Source organism: Pinus tabuliformis, chromosome 9 (assembly GCF_031772625.1).
Source record: "Pinus tabuliformis cultivar Carrire ecotype Pingquan chromosome 9, CPIR1, whole genome shotgun sequence".
Lineage (NCBI taxonomy): Eukaryota > Viridiplantae > Streptophyta > Pinopsida > Pinales > Pinaceae > Pinus > Pinus tabuliformis.
Window position 1 is genome coordinate 469,973,623 of NC_142307.1, and position 21,291 is coordinate 469,994,913.

Here is a 21,291-nt window from a genome sequence, read left to right on the forward strand (position 1 = left end):
CATGAAGTTTCCTACTATTATCCTTTGGGATGTGGGGAAATTCTTTACTCGCAAGAACTCTCAAATGATTAACAACTAGTTTATATCCCTTGAATGCTTGATAATGAGTTTTAAGTAAACAACTTGGCTAGAATTCATATTTGTAAATACTCAACTATACCTCTAGTTACATCCCTTAAACTATTGGGGAAATTCTTACCTTTGAGCATGTTTCTAGCACACTCTACTATGGTTATGTTTTTTTAAGGGGTATATAGAACTATATACTATTTCTAAATTTCATTTACTTTGTAATACTTTAAGAATTCTATTGAAATTTATTCTTTGGATTGATATGCTTTTTTTTGTCTTCTTTTCAACCATATTTATAGACTCTTTGAAGTATTAAAAAAATCACTTTTCTTTCTTACGAAATAGACCCTTGTGACCATTACCCCAAGTGATTAGTGATTTAATTTTCATTGGACCACGTACCGATATGTACTAACTCAAGAGAACTTCTTTTCTCTTTGTCTATCCTCATTGCAAACTTGTTACTATGTTATTTTCCTTGTGCACAACCATCACATTCAACATGTTCATTCTTGAATAAAAACGAAGGAAACATTTCACCATATCTTTTATTTCAATTAAAAACTACATCTTTGAGATATAAAATGTCCATGCCTTAGGTTTCACAATTCTTTTATAGATACACTTGTAGATCACAAATGATGATGATTCTTAGTAAGAACAAAAAGTTTGTGGATTTGTATAGGAAAGCCACTCTCCTTGTAGTGTTACTTTGTACTGATCTTGCATATGTTCACTTAACAACTTGACTTCACAAATTCAACTTTAAACCTTGATCTATGATTATTGAAATTGAGATTAGAAATTTTTTAATTTCTACATTCATTACATTTTTTATTTGTTTCATATTACCATTTGGAAAATTTATAGATCCACCACCATATCCTTTTATTCATGAAATTTATCATCACCTAGATTTTAGCACCATTAGTTTTCTCATTATAGGTTTTACTCTATTACAAATTGTCTAAATAGATACCCCTGAATCTATGAATAGTTAGAATCATCTATTTTTTAAAGCATCATTTACATTCACTATTAACAAAGTTGTCTTCATGTCTTCTATATTTGGACTCATTATTCTTCTTTTTCCTACTTTTACCACAATACTTAAATCTATCATTCTTCTTCACATTGGTACATGTTTACGAAGACAACCCACCTTGACTTAATTTCATATCAAGTTTGCCTCCTTTGCTCTTTATCCATGCCTTTCCTTTATATGATTACTTGTGTTTAAGCATCAAAGCCAAATCTAAATTTTTAAAATTTATTGTGGACTCTTGTCCTCCTTTCTTCTTCTTTCATAAAGATCTCTTTGAAGTCTCTAAAAATGCTTTCTATCTTACTTCAAGACTGATGAAATACTTAATATTCACCCAACATACCATTTAACATTATATAACTAAATCACTACTTAATAGATTCTCACTAACATCACCCAACTTATCTTTGGAATCTTTAATTCTAAATGGTAATGTTTCCTTCAAAACCATCACTCTATTTCTGTTTATTGTTTCAAAAAAATTGTTTTAATGTATCTCATATCTCATTTGATGTATTGCATTGCTTTATATGAAGAATTATATTGTATTTCATAGACATTCTAAATAGTGCCTTTTCATTTCCTTGGTGTCCCTTTTTTCCCTATCTTGAATTGACCAATAATAACTTCGCTGGTTTAGCTTCGACTCCACTCCTAATTTCCCATGCATTCTACTAAATTTTTATCTGCCATAACAGTTTTACCAGCAAGCAACAATTTTCAACAATGTTACGAGCACACAACAATTTTCACAATGTTGTTACAAACTCACCATTCCATTTTCTAAATGCTGTCTAATGTCTAACCTCTACTCCCACAACGATGGTGGATTACTTTTTCACAAATCATGGAACTATACTTTTAGGCCATTATTCCGCTTGTGCTTGAAATCCTCTATAGGGCATGCTGCTCCTCACTTTAACCAATGGTTTTAATCACTCTCAGAGGATTGTTGTGTAGCCTTGTCAGCAAGCATCTCTTCCTCATTGCCTCTCTACCAAAACAGAGATTAAGCTCAGGATTGTCTGTAAACATAGTTGGTTCTCTATGCACATACGTTGGTTTGGTTTTCTAGAGATCAGTAAATTCCTTGAAAAATCTGATCTAAATCATACACATACCTATTTACTAAAATGTTCTTACATTGTATGCCTATAGTCTAACAACTTTAAAACAACATTGTAACAATCTGCAATTAATTACAATTATTTAGACGCGTATCCAATTCCATGGCGCGTGGTAGGAAACACAAGAAAGAGCACACTGCAAACAAAACCAACTCCGAGTGGAAGGTTTATCACCAACTGCTTCGCATCTGCCCGAACATTCGAATAGTAACAGTTAACAACATCGGAATCCATGAAGGCGACAGAGCCAAACACCAGAACCGACAACACTGAATGCACGAAATCAAGAAACTTGAGTTTGTAAGACGACAGATCCACCGTCTTGTTGATCTCTGAATTCTGCGTCCACAGCCCGCTTATTGTGACAATCCCGTAGTATAACGTCCCGTCCGATGCCTTGTAGCTATCCGTGAATGGAGCGGCGGAGCACAAAATCCCGCAGAGGCCCAGAAGACACGCAGTCAAATATTTATTGGCGGTGTAGCAGGTGCCTCCATTGGTGACAGTTGGGGACAGAACTTGGAAAATAAGCACCGTGGTGGTGGGAAGCAGCTTGATGAGATTAGCGGAGCTTGAAAATACCTTGTCGAGTAGAGTCTCTAACGTGGATTTAACGCTGGTGCTCTTGACTATTAGTGGCAAAGTGTCCAGTCGACCTGAGTCGCCCAATGCTCCAGCCATTGAATAGACCTAACTAGAAATTTGCTTCTGCTGCCTTCTTGCCTTGGGCTAGGGTTTGTAGATAGTGACGAGAGATTTCAGAGTAGTCAAGATAATTTATAGGGATCAATATCAACTTAAACGTAACCCTAGGTCTTGAGCATATCAAATCATCCGGAATTTTTAAAACCCAGGAGGGACTTTTAAAAGTGTGTTAAGCTATATCAAAGTGTTGGGAATTATGATTTGTGTCGTGGCTGGATGAAGTGAAATCTTTTGCGTGAGTCGAATCGCTGAATGGGTCTTGAACTGTCATGGGACTCTGACTTTTGAGATACTGACTTTTGAGATAGGGTAATTCGATTTGAAGCAATCAATAATTAAGCAAAATAAACTCAATAATTAAGAAAAATAAACTCGAATTTTCGATGTTATGAGCGGTGGAAGATGCTCTTTTCTATTGGATTTGGAGAGTGTCTTGAAATTGTTAGTTTTTAGTTTTTAAATAGTGGTAGAAACGAAAGCCGGTGAGGTAATACTGGTTAATAATTAATAATTTTAGTGGTATGGTTTTTTTAATAATATGGGTTAATAGGTTAAAGATTCAAGATTTAGATGTTTATAGTAACATTGAAAATATGCTTTTTACAAGTTGTTAATTGGTAATTCTAAATGATGTGGATTTCTTTTTTTTTTTAATAATAGTCCAACCATATAAATTAAATGATTATTAAATAGAAATAAACATCAATTCACGGATTAAAATCAAAATACTTCCTTTTACTTTTCAAATTTCAAAAATTTAAAAAAATCATAAGAATTATAACTTATATAAATTTATTATTATTATTATTATTATTATTAATAATAATAAAAAGAATTAATATAGGTTAAACATACATGTAGTTTAAAAAATCATAGAGAGATCAAAGAGCAATTACACACAACACAAAACATACAATGTGATATCTTTATTGATCACAACAGTTACACATATATAGGATATAAATTTGGACTTCCACACATATAGATCATAACTACAACTTATACATAGAAAACAACAACTTTTAGATTGACCTTGGGAAGTCTCAATGACAACTCTTGACAATACATGGAAGCATTACTTCCAATAGTAACAAGAATCTTAACCATTGAGATTCATTTTTATTTGTTTATGGGGATTTTTGATTTGTAAATAGGCTTTATTACAACACTATGGCTAATATCATGATTTATCAATACCATATACCCAAAAAATCATAACTTATTTCATATGACACTTGTTCATGTGTCATTTTTTAATAAAAGAGAAAAAATATCATAATTATTTTGGAAATAAATTAAGCTTTTGACTACTAAAAATATTTTAAAATATTCTTTGAAAGTTCCTTATCATCTAACTAAAAAATTAAATTAAGATTATAAAAACCCTATTCCAAAATATACATATCTATAGACATAATTATAATAATTCTAAAAAAATATACATATTTTTTAATATATATATCATCCATATTTGAAAATAATTTTAAAATAACATTGGTTTGATTGCGCATTATATTAATTCCATTTTACTCTAATATATTTTAATGCTAAACCACTGGTTCTTAATTTTACATGGCTTGATTTTCCATTTTTTATAAAATTAGGTAGAGATAACAGTATTTTGATTCATCATTGTGTTTCATTGAATTTATAAATAATTTTTCCTATATAAACTTTGCTTTTGAAATATATCTGAATTGAATTGCGAAACAATCCATGGTTGAAGATACGGCGGCCACGATATAGAAGGCATAAGTGACGAGGAATACACGAAGATTATTATTATTATAAGAGTAGATTCCATTCTACAATTGTGGAGGCAATGAAGCCCATCATGGAGGCGTCGAATACTCTTTTAAATTTCCTAGATTCCTATCACTTCAATTATAAAATTGGATGATGTTCATGTTTCGGATTTTTAAAGCAAATGTCCAAATTTAGGATACGTTTCAACGACTAAGTAATAGTTTCACAAATTAATAAATCTTCATTTTGGCCATATGCTTCGACTTTATATGGTTGCAAAGCGATCTCATGTGTTGTGAATTTAGGTTATTTGATTTAATGATATTTATTTTTATATTTTTATTATATTATCATCAGTTTAATATGTTACTTGAGTGGAGAAGTGAATCAATGACTTCATATCAAGGAGTGTCTTGACAGACACTTTATTATTGTCTATCCAAAACTCTATGGACATATTCAACTTTATATTTAAATGAGTTTAATTAACAATTAGATTAGACTAATCTTCATGAAATTGATAATTTAAGTGAATAATGTCCAACTTTTTTGTTTAAATAAGTGGAATTAACAATTAAGTTAGATTTTTACTCACCTAACTTCCAAATATTTCAATCAAGCCACTTACCGAGAGTATTAAAAGTTTTGAATCAACAAAATTGTGAAAACTCTAGATTTTAGGCATCTATAGTTCATTTCTTTTAAATAAAATCTAAAAATATCCAAAATAATAACCATATTTATCAACCTTTCGAATCCCAACAAAAATTCATCATCACAACAACAATATACTCTATCACAATACATATATCAATGCAACCACTAACACAGCATATTAAAATTTTGAATCTAACAGAATTGTTAAAAGAGTCTTAACCTTAAAAAAAGTCTAACAATATACTATATCAAAGTACAATCTATGGTAACTGGTCTACACCCCTAGAGCCAATTTGATCTAGTGTTGGAAATTATGTTGCAAAGAAATTCCTGAGTCATATGGTATCAATAGCTAACTTTGGTCCCTAACACCTATCGTTTAGGGTTCTCGGTTTTCAAAACCCCGATTTCATTTTATCGAACGTTGCTCGGTCAACTTCTTACTTCTCGTTTAGGAGACTTCTTTTGCATTTCTTTCAGCAAGTTAACTTACCCACGCAATTTGATGGTACCAAACATTTAATATACATTGTGTCTTTCAGCGTTGAACATTACAGCGAATTGAAGATTGTGCTTTGGCATACATCAATTATCTTAATTTTAAATTTATATTATTAAAAATTATTGAATGATTTAAATTATATAACGTTTAATCATATTGGTATAAATAATAAAAAATTATTTAATATATATATAATTGATATTAAAATATGTACAAAGAAATATTTTATTAGCCCAAATTATTTAACATATATTTTAAATAGTTTATTCAAATCTCTTATTTAAATGTGAATTAATTAATATAGGGCTTAAATATTTTATTTAAATATCTTATTGAAATATTTTTGAAAAGTATAAGGTTTAAACATCTTACTCATATTTTTTTATCTCTAATTACTTTATAGCATATTCATTTTTTCCATTATAACCCACATTATTTTTCTATTTAGAGCATGTGTCAATTCGATGGATGAACATACGAACTTACACATCCCCTCATATTGGGTTGTGGAATAAGCCTCTCGGCTCAATAATAATAACTTGTTGATGGTGTTGGAAATCTGTAAACTAAGATAGTCTCCCCTATGAAAAGTCCCAATCAGACTTTGAACCATTTGATATGGGATTCCTTCTAGAAATAAGGCATGATTGCCATATATTCTGATAGATTTTCCGTGGTTACAAAGTTCAACACAAGAGAGTAATGTATGGGTGCTTTTGGATTAGCAAGTATGCCTTATGGACTGTTCAACTATGAAATGCATCAAGGCTCTTCTACTGAAAGGGAGAAAAGTGAGCCTTTGAAAGACAAGTAATAGTACTAATCTAGTAAAGACACATGAGCATATACATATGAATAAATTGTTAGACAACTAGTGAAATAGTTCACATAGAAGTAACGATTTTTAAAACACACACAACACACCTTCAATAAGATAAGTACCAAAGCCACCGAAATAGTTCAATTTCCTTAGTACAGATGAAACAACATACATCACAAATATTCAAATAATAGTCTTATAATAATTACGACATTCACATGAAAGTGTGTTGGTTGAAAGAGATTTTGAATTAAGCAAAAGTTCCAAGATACATCACTACAATGAACACCAATAGCCCCAATAGAGGAGTATTAAAGCAACCACTTGCTCCTCCAAAAGAACTATTTTACTTTCTAATGCCTCGTACGAGGAGCCAAGGTGAAAATTCCTTTACATGAGCAATGAGGGTGTATATATAACAAATGGGTTCATCATCATTCATCTCCCTTGTGACTCTTGGACTACCCTTATAACTGTTTGAGTTCTTTATGACCTTTCGACTCCCTCGTGAATTTTCACATTTTATACATGGCTCTTGGAATTCCACTTTACATTACATTTCATATATATTGAATTTACATAATCCACAAATGATGTGGTTGATGACAACATGACACTTTGACAGGATATGACAAGACACTACTGAAATGGACTACATGATTACATGGAAATGTCAATCCATTCTTGTTGCTATTATCTTTGAGTCATCTTGAGAGATGGCGCATGTTCTTCTTCTTCCTCCTCCATATGCTTGAACGTAGGAAGTCGTCAATGTGATCTTGATTTCCAGCTATTGTCACAATCTAGTGTCCTTTTTCTTCCTTAATTAGACAACTTGCATTTGTGGCTACAAAGGTGTCTTCTAGCAGGGTCTCCTTCCTCATCTCCTTCATCATCATCTTGTCATGACATGAAATGATACCTGCAACTTAAATCTAGTCATTACAAGACAACATCAATCTGATAAACCCCTAGTCTAGCATGCTTCATGACAACCATTCACTGAGTTGGAACCAAGTGTCATACTAGAAGACTAACTCAAGGATTACGTAGTTTTTCATCTCAGGAGGTTAGGGGTCAGGATTGAAACTTGAGACTGCACAATGTGTAGCTCAGGCAAGATAGCGCTATAAACTTACATAGTTGAGGGGCTCAAGGGGTTAGGGTAAAGCTTGACTCTTGAGGTTGCCCACTACATAGTTTTGGAAGGAAAAAGGATAAGGGATTGTGCAGTTACGTAGTTCAAGAGGTCAAGGATGAGGCTTGAGATTTGAGATTACCCAATGCGTAGTTCAGATAGGTCAGGGCAAGGAAACTGTGTAATTGAGGGGCTGGAGGATGTAAGCTCGAGGCTTGAGTCTTGAGGTTTCCCACTGAACAGTTCTAAAAGGACAAAGGCCTATGGATTTCACTATTGCGAATTTCAAGATCTAAAGTTGAATGCTTGATGCTTGAGACTGCACAGTGCACAGAGGAGGCTAACTGAACGTAGAGACTGTGTAGTTCTAGAGCTCAAGGGTCGAGATTGAGCACTGAGAATGAAAAGTGCGTAGTTCTGAAAGTCAGATATTTCTCATTGCACAATGCCAAGAGGCAAGGTTGAAGCTTGAGGACTGGGACTGCACAGTTCAGGAAAGTTGAGTGAGACCAAGTTGCTCAAGCAGAAAATTTTCTACATTTGGCTAAGTGTGGGATCAGTGAGACCAAAGTGAACAATGATAAAAATGAAGCATTATAACACACTTAGGATAGTTGAAAACAAAACATTGATCACTCAGAACATGTGAACAACATACTTCCCTCAATGTGATGACATTGCGATGACTTACCCAAGTGAGACACTAAAAGTACACTTTGCGATGATAGTGACAACACTTGTGCAGTAGTGCTTGAAACTTTGGGAAAGAGTGCAATATATATATGTATGATAAGCAGGGCTCATTATCACTAATATTAGTCATTGAAGTAAACCAAAAATACATTTGTGGGATGCATAACACTTTCCATGTTAAAATACGACATTTGCGACAATAAGATGAGAGTGCAAATGACACTTGCAAAATGAAAATGAAACTGAAAGTGACACATGTTAGAATGAAGATAACATGAAACAACACATATGATAGTGAAAACAAGCAAAAGAGACAGCCGTAAAAATGAAACCAACACTTGCGAAAGAAAAGGTGCACAAAAGCGATAGTTGGAAAAACTCACAAAAAATAAAAGAAAAATCGCATTGACCAAAAGTGAGAGACTATCAATGCAAGTGTGCACTGACTAATGACATAGGTTGAACATGGCACAAATATTGTCTTGATGACATTGTTCTATTCTTGTTCAAACATGCATAAAAGAGTACACTCATGAACTTATTGTGGACTGAGCTGATTAGGTGACTTTGACACTTACAAACTGAGAAAAATACTAGAATACTTAACAAAGCATTGATCAACAATAAAGTGACTATGGAATGAATGATCGCAAGATCCATAGTAGGCTCCAAAATTTAAGTGTATAACAAATTTTGGAGGGTGTTTATTGTAGAGAAAACATTTGGCAACACAATGGTAGAACTCCAGCTTCTCTTCCTTGGTCTAATCTTTCGTTCAGGGTCTAGTTCCTTAGGGAGTATTTATTCATCATTTAGATTACTATGGTTTGGCCATTTACCCCAGTATAAACATAGTCCCCTTTATCCTTTCTCGATTGAGCATAATCATAAAACCAGCCATATCACAATGTTTCGAATCAAGAGAAGGGTAATGTTATCCGCGACCTTTAGATTTTCAGAGTATAGTTTTTCATCTATGGTATTTCTCCGCTACTAGCACTACAACAAAACCAGCGATTTGCGCCAGATTTAGCGCCAGATTTTAGTGCATTTTTTTGTAATTGTGATGAGCAACCTGGCGCTAAATCTGGCTCTATTGTACAATTTTTAAAGCGTCCTTTTTTGCACCTGATTTTGCATCCTTTTTCACGCTAGATTTTGCATCATTTTTTACACCAAACTATGCATCATTTTTTGCGTCAAATTTTGAACCAAGATTTGTATCTTATTTTATGACAGGTTTTGCTTCTAGTTTTGTGTCATTTTTTGCATCTATTTTTCATTCTCTTTTGCTTCCTATTTTGTGTCATTCTTTGCTTCCATTTTTGCACCATCATTTGCATCAAGTTTACACTGTATTTTGAATCCAATTTAACGTCTTTTTATGCATCCATTTTGTGTCAGTTTTTGCATCTAGTCTTACACCAGGTTTTGTATCTAGTCTTACACTAGTTTTTGCTTCTATTTTTGCACCAGCTTTGGTGCCTATCTTTGCACCATGTGTTGAATTTGATTTAGCACCAAATTTTGCATCCATTTTTGTGCCCATTTTTGCATATTTTTTTGGACCATTTTTTACATCCACATTTACGTTTGATTTGTCTCTATTTTTCCCATCTCATTTTGCACCATATTTTGCGTCATTTGTTTCATCCAATTTTGCATCATTTTTAACACCATCTCTTGCATCTAATGTTACATCATTTTGAGCATCCAAATTTGCATTTATATTTGCATCTTATGTTGAGTCATGTGTTGTGTCCACCTTTGCATCTTATTTTGTGTCTAATGGTACATTCAATTTAGAGCCATTTTTTACGTCTACTTTTGTATTTGTTTTTGCACCAAGTTTTGCATCCAATTTTAAGCTATTTTATGCCCCTTTTTGCACCATTTTTTGTGTCTACTTGTGTCCAATGTTGCACCATTATTTACACCGACTTTTTCATCCAATTTTGCATTTTTTTTGTGTCTAGTTTTACATCGTTTTCACCATCCAAATTTGCATCTTTTTTTGCCTCATTTTGTGTCCACATTTGCATATAATTTTGTGTCTGAGTTCGAGCCTAAATTTGCATGTGATTAGGAATCATTTTTTACATCCAATATGGCATCCTTGGTTTCACCTTTTTTCAGCCCCATTTTGCATCTTGTTTTATGTCTTTCTTACATCTTTTTTTTTTCCTTTTTTGCACCCAAGTTTGCATCCCAAATTTACACCATTATTTGCATCATCATTTGGCATATTAATTTGTAACGTTTTTGATTCTTTTTAACGCTCAACTTTGCATCTTATTTTACGTCTAGTTGTTGTCTTTTTTGCATCTAATTTGGTGCCCATTTATGTGTCCTTGTTATTGCCCAATTTGATATCCTTTTGTATGCCATGTTTTGTTCCCTTCTTTGTGTCAACTATTGCACAATTTTTCACTTCTAATTTAAAACACTTTGTATGTCAATTGTTTGCATTTTGTACTAATTCCTAGTTTAACATCCAATTTTACTTTCAATTTTGCATCCATGGTTACATCCGCATTTGACTTCTTATATAGAGTATATTTTTCTTTACATATATGACCCCCTTTATAGATTAATAGTGAAATATATGATAGTTTATAAATATCATTAAAGCAGATATCACAATTCAAAATCATTTGTAAAGAAATTTAAGAGAAATTGACAACATCCATCCAAAAAAATAACAATGTGTCATTAACAATTTTCAAAACATGTATAAAATAGCAACATAATACTAATAAAATCAGTATTATTTTTAATCAAAACAAGTAAAATTCAAATATGATTAACAAATCAAAATATTTCATGAATATCGTTATTCTACGATAAATTAACAACATACATAAATCAAACTCATCGTATGATTACAAAATCAAAATGTCTCATTGATATAGGGTAAATTCACAACACCCATCTAAACATAACAATGTCATTCTACACAATAATTTCTTCATAAAAAACAATCCATGTGCATGCCTAGCTACCACCACCAAGATCATCCTCATGATCATCTTGACCATCCTCATTACTCTGATCCACATCATCACCAACACCGCAACTATCATCATCATCTCCTCCTTCACCACCATCATCCTCATCCTCATCCTCATCATCTCCTGATATATGTTGAACATAATTTGGATCATCGTCTTGGCAATCATTACCTATAGCATTCTGACAAAAAAAATCAATATTACATGTTAGTATTAATTACATAACACAACGCATGTTTTTGTTATACAATGTTAACCATAAAATGAGGTAAGATATACTGGCATTTGCACCAGATGTTGCAAAGGAAACGCCGTAAGGCATAAATTGAAAAATACAAATACAACAAAAGAATACTTTGATAAAGAATAAAAATATATTGAATTCTCAAATCAATGCCCCATTAACTGGAAGCATTTAGTAGACATATCTAATGCAGAGAAAAGCAAAAATATATAATTCTTCAAATTCTAGATGGATGCAATCACTTAGTAATGCCATGTTGAGAACCTTCCTCTACTTGTAATATCCTCTATCAGGGGCAACCTTCACGCCTCTACCTTATATCAACACTGACGAAGTTAGCAATCCCATTGGCCCATCCTATTTATCTGTCAAGTTTGAAGCATAAGGCAAGTGACTGGACACTGGTATTATACAATAAGCTGAAACCTAAACTGAACTTCCCCCATGGGCATGACGGACAAGAGATGGGGCTTTTCTTAAATAGAAGAGATAGGGCAATCTTTACATCCCTACCTCATCAACACTGATGAAGTTAGCAATCCCATTGGCCTATCCTATTTACCTGTCAAGTTTGAAACATACGGCAAGAGACTGGACACTGGCCAATCCTATCAGATAGCCCTCTATCAACGCAACATTCTAATGGCCCCTGCTACAATTATACAATATCTAGAGAGCATCATTAGAAACATCCTTTGGAGAGATAAAAATGAAAACAAGTGGCCTCTACTCCATTGGAAATGGGTCGCATTTCTTAAATAAGGTACGAGGGACAGAATGCAAGATCTTTTTAGCAAGGTCCCCTATACGAAAATCTATTGATACTATTGATGGAAACACACTTTGGAATAAATCAATTAGAAGTATCTTGTGTGAGGAAAAAAATAGAAGAGATAATCAAGAAAATATGTATGCCTAAAGGTTGTATAATCTACAACGATGTGCTTCAAAGTAAAATTTTATCTAAGGTAGACACAGAAGTTTCAATTCATACAAAATTAACTATCAAATTGTTTTGTTTAGACTCTTAGAGCTAACTTTAAGTTTTAACAGCAGAAGATCAGACAGACCAGTAGTTTAGGAACTCTGCACTCCTCACCATTTTTGTATACTTATGGAGAAATTATAGATTTGTCAGATGGATGAAGACGTTTCTGAAAGCATCATTTTGCAAACATGCAAATTCTCCTCTGCGTAAACAAATAAAAGCTGAAAAAAGAGAAGAAACCAAAAAAGGGGTAGAAGTATAGGCCAACCCAATGTGAAATTTCAATATAACCTTCTCTAACCTTGTCTAATTTCTAAACAACACATTTAACTAGTCATTGATGTCATGTTTCCTCTTTGATGCTTTACATCAAATTAACTTCATCTAACCCCAGCAAGGTAGATGTGCCCACCACACCACTTCATGAGAATGTGTACACAGTTGTACGTCCCTTCATTATCTCAGATGATGCTTTTACTCTCCACCAAACTCCTCGCATGAGAAAAGCAATCTTTGCAAGGTCTCAGTTCAGATTTGGGAAGCTTTGCAAAGGCACATTGTGTTGTTTCATGATGGTAAATGTTATTCATGAATGGCAATTTCTATCTGATTATGCTGAATCCAAGGCATCCTCTGTTATTCCTTGCTGCTTTATGGTTTTTCTGGTTTTGTTTGTGGTGGTGTGAGGCTTTGTCGAGGTGTGGTGTGAGAGAGGGACCAGACCATCTTGGGCTACCCTCCTCTTGGAATCAGCTCCTACTCAGGTCTCTTTATTTTCTTCCTCTCGTCAAGTCCTTACTCCTCAGTTGGCCGGGGCACGCACTTCTGAGGTGGATTCTATCTACAGCAGGGCCTCCTCAGGGCATACATAACCCCGAAAGCTCATCAATTGCCGTGTGAGTTGGAACTAGCATTTGAGGGTGGGAAAATGGCAATGGAAATTTGAGAGGTATCACTGCTTCATTGCTGAAAGGTCATCTATCAAGAGTAGATGTACCAATCCCATTACAACTAGACAGCTGCAGGGAAGGGTACTCCTTTCCAAAAATGACACTAAAAACAAAATTCTGATGATGATGAACATGATGCAGTTGGAATTTAAAGCCATTGACAAGCATTTGACAAGGATAAAAGCAGTCTTACTGCATGGAAAAGGCCCAACTCATCTAGACAGTCCAGGTGATCAAGCACCCATAGATGTGGAGGTTTCCACCTCCTAGTCTCCTCATGAAAATTTATGTTTTCTATATTTACTATTATAGTAGGATAATGTGTTATATTTTGTGGCTGTTAAGCCAAGGCACTGTAGGATTTTTTAGAACTCAGTATATTTTTTAAAATGCATATTTTTGGACAGCAGACCTCCTGTATTGCCAATGGTCCGGTTTCCCTAGTGGCAGACCAGAGGCATACAGAAGGTTGGATCATATGTGATCATCAACAGTTAATAAAAGGCCTTTAAATTACCTCCCCACCCCCTCCCAAAAATAAAAAATAAAAATCATCTATAAAGTTTAGAAACTCAATTATTGAGAAGATTTTTCGGCATAAATCACATCATAAATCATTTGTCGACGCGTTCCAAACCAACAAGTGTGGTTCATCGTCAGGACAAGTTGAAGATCCAGACCATGGCAGATTATTTTCCAACTAACAAAATTAAATCACAACTAGGTTATTATCCAGCTAAGATTAATCAGAAATCAATTTTTTAAAAGTATGTTCTTATCAAGCCCAAATTTAATCAAAATTCAAAAGTATGTTCTTATCAAGCCCAAATTTAATCAAACTTCAATTATACCCTGAAGATGAGCTCTGCAGTGTGGTCAAAAAAATGAGGAATAATCTACTCCAACACAGCTCTCCTCTTGAATAAAATAATGTTCAGCTACCTGAGCTTTAAAGTCATTCTAACCTTTTGTATGGAAGATTTATAGAATTCATTTCCATTTTAGTTATAGAAAATCCCAATAAAGATAGTGATTGATTTCATGTTTGTACATATGTAATGAACACTTAGCACAATAGTATAGCTCAGTTTGCCCAACCCTTTCTACAGAAGGCATAATACCCAGGTAGGTTACAGGATCTATTCCCAAGTAGTTATGTCCAGTTACCAGCTGGTATTTCAACTAGAAGTCAATTCCATTCCTCACCCAGAAAAAAAAAATACAGGGAAAGGAGGGAGAAAGGGGGATTCCATCACTCTGACAATGTACCAACTTCCTCACTTGGAACAGTTAATATGTGGGCAAGTTAAGGGAACATCTTTCTCTGGGAAAATTAATATAAACAATTACTGATGCAGTTACCTCCTTATAATGGCATAAATAAAATTTTTGTTGAATTAATGTTTGTAAGGAATTATCTTTGTAAGGTTCCAATTTTGATGTACGGGCAGAATAAATTATAAACCTATCCATCAACCAAATGAGTCTTGCAAAAAGAAAGAGATAAAGAGAAACTATTCACAAAACTTACCTTTAGCATTTGATGGCCTCCACTATCACTGGTGCTGAAAAGTTGCAACATCGGTGTTTCTTTTTGCAAAGGAGAGTGAGTAATTTCACTGCCTTTCTCAAAATTTGATAAATCACCCTCCCAGTCCTGTAGTAGTCACAAAGAAACATCTTAATATAATGAGGCATTTTCCAAACAAAACCTTTTAAAAAATGGTGCATTGGATAAGGTAGCCTACGTTAGAACACTGTATAGGTCATAGAGGGAAGACCTGTAGCTGCTCTCAGATGGCAGGCACAACCTTATGCAAACTGTCAAAACAGCATGGCGCACTTCCCGACTTCACATCATTGTATGTCGAATCTATGCTTCGAATAAGACACAGTAGCTCTTTTGAAGATACCAAAACACTTAATACCTACAGATGAAAACAAAATATTACATTAGAATACAACAGACTTTAACAAATTATAAAACCGGTTTTCTGGAAAAGCAAAGAATAGAGGTAACACTGCAAAGGACACGTTCAGAAAAAGATGTTATTGCCATTACATATCTCAGTTCTAATGATACAATGAAATACGCATGGAAATTCAACTGTGAATAACCACAGTCCACCCTTTTGAATCCCATTTGATATACTTGTCAGAAAATACATTAACAAACAAAATTATACATGTACTATGAACTCCAGTATAAACTGACATAAATCTCAGCCAAATACCAAACCTGTTGAAAATTAAAGTGATCATGAATATACAACGAAAATGCACGAATGTAAATTGGATTTCAAGTATTGTTTCTATCTGGATAAAAGAAACAAATTAGAAATAATAACCACCAACTGCTACCGTTATCAAAGAAGTGAACTTGTTAGAAGATCAAGCTAAAACAGTGAAATATTGAAATCCAGGAAAATTTTCAATAAGACATTAAAAAACAATCATCAAACTTGGCAGGAAACGCAAGGTTTCAGGCAAGACCACTGCCCACCCAACCATGATCCACCTAAGTAACATTGAGTTGCACTCACTTCTTATGTGACTTGAGAATGGATTACGAATGCCGACTATTGGCATATCAACATTATCCAGACAGTTATAGGGAAAGATTTGAGAAACTTAGGACTTCAATTTTCTTTGAAAGCAACAGACTTACTACACACATTCAGGACATTTTTTGGTCAGAAAATCATTATGATTTACCAGCATGGATCCATCTTAAGCACGGATTCACATAAGTTGATATTCACATAAGTTATTGATATAGATCTTCAAGTCTTACTACACACATTCAGGACATTTTTTGGTCAGAAAAGCATTATGATTTACCAGCATGGATCCATCTTAAGCACGGATTCACATAAGTTGATATTCACACAAGTTATTAATATAGATCTTCAAGTAATTTATTTATATAAAGTGTTAACTTATTTTTTGAAAAGTATAAGGTTTAAACATCTTACTCGCATAATTTTTTTTACTTCTAATTACTTTACATGAAATTATATTATAGGTCAAATGGATAACTAATTAAACATGTATAGCATATTCTTTTTTTCTTTTTTATTATAGCCAACATTACTTTTCTATTTAGAGAATATTTTATTTTTATTTTAAGAGGGACACATGTCAACTCTAGAGTCCAAGTTGAGCACGGACATACTTACACATCACGTTCACACTGGGCTGTAAAATGAGCCTCCTAGCCCAATTATACTATAAAGACAGCAAACATGATCACTCCCAATTTGTGTTGAGAACCCTTGACAGTGCATAAGAATATACCAAAAAACATTTTCTTCAAAATTGCATAGTCAAACCAGGTTTGGGTTGGGATCACAAGTTTGTCCATATCCATTCAATATCTATGCCCATTATACAAAGTTAGCGAAGTACCTATCAGATGTAAAATGCAAAACTCAATCCTTCTTTGCAGAACTCGTCCAAAACATGAAGCATATAAATTGCTCGCTGAATTATCAAATAGAAGTAACTTCAGTGCAATGACATCAGGCTGAATTTACCCATTGTTTCTCGAGCAATAGACATGATAATTTATGGAAATGACCCTCCACAAAAGACTGTAAATAGATGGTGTGCTTAGCTATTTGATTGGAAATCTTGTCTACAACTATTTAAACTACAATGAATTTGTCAACATAAAATAATAAGTTGGATAGGTATTTTTCAGACACAAAGCATTTGAGATCCAAAAAATAGACGCTAATCTAAATGTCTCTAATTTAAACCACAGACAATTATTTGTTTGTTGAATTAACAACCAAATTAAGTTTCAATAACACGACGTAATTTTCACATACAAAGCATTTGAGTGCAAAATAAGAAAGATAGTTTAAACGCCTATAAAATAAACCAAGGACATTTTTTGTCTGTTAAACTAATAAACAATTATATCAAATTCAAGCCTACATTTACATGCATGAAGACTGCTCATAACTTAATCTATCAGGAATGGATCATTTGTTGTTAATGTTGAATTTTTCTGTTAATATAGCACTGACAACAAGGCAAATTCAATATTTAAAAGGCAGCAATCTACATTCGGATCTGGACAACACCTTTTCTCCTTTCCTGCTATGTGATTATTCCCATGCAAGAGGAAGTTCCAACTAATTGATTTTCACACTTCCAAAAGTAAATTCCTCATGTCTGAATTTTCTAGATACAAAACCTAGGTATAATAATCCTAATTGTTGATCCTACCTTGAAATAAGTACCTTTAATCCACCATTGGATCTTGCTTTAAATAAACATGGGGTCTTGCTTGAAGTGTCAAAGTTTATTCATCTATTCCTTGCTATTATCAATAAGACATAATAGAATAAAGGAAAGAGCAATGCACCTTGTGAGTCATCTGAAGAACTGCCTTGGTATTGATGTGCACGAACTTGTGGGCAAATACAAGAAACTGAACAACAAGAGAGCTATAAAAAGGATAATTAGCCAGAACATAGTTTTGCCAATGATCATTATATCCATAACAACTTTCTTTCATGCTTCTTTTTACTAATGATCCCACAGAATCAGTACCAGTCTTTTGCTTTTGAAGCAAGCTACCTGAAATTGGAGACAATCGTTGATCCCTATCCCTAAGCATCTTATTCTCTGCCTCCAAATAATGATCCTCTTCGAGAGCGGGCATCATTTCGCCTTCTTCACCAATATTCCAAGGCTGTAAATAATCCAACCATAGATCAATAATGTGTGTAGCCTTCTTCAGACAAGCACCTACTGGCCAATAACTGAAAGCTCGTAATATAAACCTGTACAAAGGCCTCTGTAACAGAAGGGACCATGTAGCAGGCACAACCAAACTACTCTGTGGCAAGGAAAATGACCTCAATCTCAAGGTATCCATTTGTGATGCAGCTCTCCATCCAGAATTCAACTCTTCTTGAGGACAACACAAAGTACTGCTTACATAATTGACTAGTATTTTCACAGCCTCTGTGATTTCTACACTGGGGAGACCATACCTATGATATCGATTATTAACAGGTAACAAAATACCAAAAGACTGGCAAACCCGTGAAGGTAAGGGCGAAAAATCGTCATTCACTAACCAAAACTGTACAAAGGTATGAACAACAAACTCGGCGCGAGAAAATATCGATGGATTCTCCTCGAAAAAATGATGTACAGACACACTGGGAGCACAAAAATCAGATATAGGAACAAATTTGTGTAGATACAAATTCAGAAGATGCAAATAAGGGCTAGAATTGAACTTCACAGGCCTTTCATTGTCATGGCTACCGTGCAAACTATGCAGAGAAGATGCCCATTTCTCGAAACGAGACCGGGAAGCCTTCTTAAACCCCAATTTCATTTCATCCGAATCCGAACGATGCATAATATCATTATCTTTGCATACAGCGTAATAAGCAAACCAAAACATAAAATACTCAAATGCATTCAACTGCACCTGAATCCTCCTCCATGGCCGTCCTCCTTCAATCGGTCTTTAAATAAAGCAGGGCAGACTTCAGATAAGATATACAAACCCCTCTCCGACTGAAGCATGTGACGAATCCACGCCGGAAGGCGCTCGGATGGAAACACATAGCGAACCACATTTTCCTCGTCTGCGGCAAAGATTGACGAAAACAAAGCTCCAGACGGCGAGAGAAGATTTACGACCGCATTCGCGGAATGCTCAGAGGTCTGCGCGATCCATCCGCCAATGCCGGACGGCTGTAAGACCTCCTCGAAGCCGAAGATCTTGCAGAGCAGAACGGGGAAGCATGTTATGTAAAAATGCCTGGTCTGATCCCAGCTGTGCCTATCGATGAAGGATTCCACGACCCGGCATGAATTCAAAATATCAGACGATGATGAGGAAGCATTCAATAACAGCGAACTTAATTCTTGGGCTTCGAAAGAGAAATCTGTCGAAGGTGAAGAAGACACAGCCATTGCACCTCAATTTTACAGTCTCTCTACTGATCCGGTCGGAGGCTTAAATCCCGAGATAAACCCCTTGAATCTTCCTGAACCCTCATGCAGAACCACTAAACCCTACACTACATCGGATGCAGCACTCACTGATCTAGTATTATAGGCATTCGAAGTTGGGGATACTCTTATCTTTATTTCAAAATATTTGCACCGCCTTAAGTAGCTTTTCAACTTTTGCCATTTCCCTTGAAAGACGTTAGTGTGGGGTGGGGAAATTATGTTGTTTTTGAGGAGTTTTTTAGTTTGTGGGGACAGGGCCACTCTTTATGTGACCATTCGGGCAAGCGAGGCGGTAATCTTAAGTTCTTGCAAGGATATCTTATCTCTTATGGATTAATATGATTATTGATACTCTCTTATGAATTACTTACATTAGTGATAAGGATAGGGGATTAAAAATTTAAATATAATAATAAATTATATAAAAATAAATAAAAATTTGATGGGGTGTTGAGATGTGTGTTAGGTTACTGAGCGGATTTGTTATTCCGTTGTCACCCCAAACATTAAAGAGAGGGATAGTGTCGCCCACATTTAATGATAATGCACTGTTTTAATTTGGAAATCTTTGAAACTTCCTCAATTTCCTACAATTGTTGGGGTCAAATTGATGATATTTGGTGTCAATGTCGTGTTGTTGGGTTATCTATGGGATATTTCCTCTGCGGCTTCTATAGTAGTTCCTTAAGCAACGTGGAAGGTCCAAGTTGTTCTTCCATGTTGGTTTGGCCTTCCATCCTTCACTCCATTTCATGAGCTAGACTATCTACATTTTCCAAGTATTGGCAAGGTTGCATGTGGCCCGCATACCCACTGGTGGGAGTACCTGCACTTAAACTCTTCTAGGTTTATGGGAGCTCAACTCCAACAAGTATACTAGTATTGTCTTTGCTCTTAATTTTTTCCACTGGGTCAGCTACATTTATATTACTTTGGTTTGCTTGGTTTAGGATTCTTTGGGGAAGGTTCAACGTGTTATCTAGGGGTGAGGTAGCCTTGTCCTCCTCCTGCCTACAACAATCTTCCTCACATTGTGTCTTGGTTTTACCATTCCTTTGCAACTCCTTTAGCCTTTGGTTTACCTTCCACCTTTATCCCTAAAATCCTTCATTTTGTACATTGTCCATTGGCCTCACTTTGGTTTTCAATCCCCTAAAATCCTTTTGTCTTTCGAGACTTCACCAATTAGGTTCACTCACCTCATTATCACCGTGCCTCAACAATGGATGTGGTCGAGACGTGGCTCTGATGGTTAAGGCCCTTTTGGCAAACCCTGTGCTCAGTTGCAAGCCCTAATTGTTGTTTACCTCTTCAATGCAACTACCCCCCCCCCCCCCCGCCTTCCCACGAGAAGTACAGGATGAAATTGTTAGAAAATCGATAATGGCAGCTTATTGTACTTATTTTCCTTTAACTTGATATTTGCTTGTGAATCTTATTTATCTTCTTTGTGTTCTTTAGTTAGATCTATTCATCAAACAATGTCAAGAACAATAATAACAACAATATACACATATATTGGCTTTCTTCTTAAAATATGCTTCAAATGATATACAAAGACCCAAACCCTAGACCAATCCTTCTCCTAGTACCAAGTCATCC

The 21,291-nt window shown here is 34.6% G+C and overlaps 1 pseudogene; it reads right to left on the bottom strand.

The window, feature by feature from the left end:
• Positions 1-1,783: 1,783 nt before the first annotated feature.
• Positions 1,784-2,973, bottom strand: LOC149149231 (protein DMP6 pseudogene; annotated as a pseudogene).
• Positions 2,974-21,291: the final 18,318 nt, after the last annotated feature.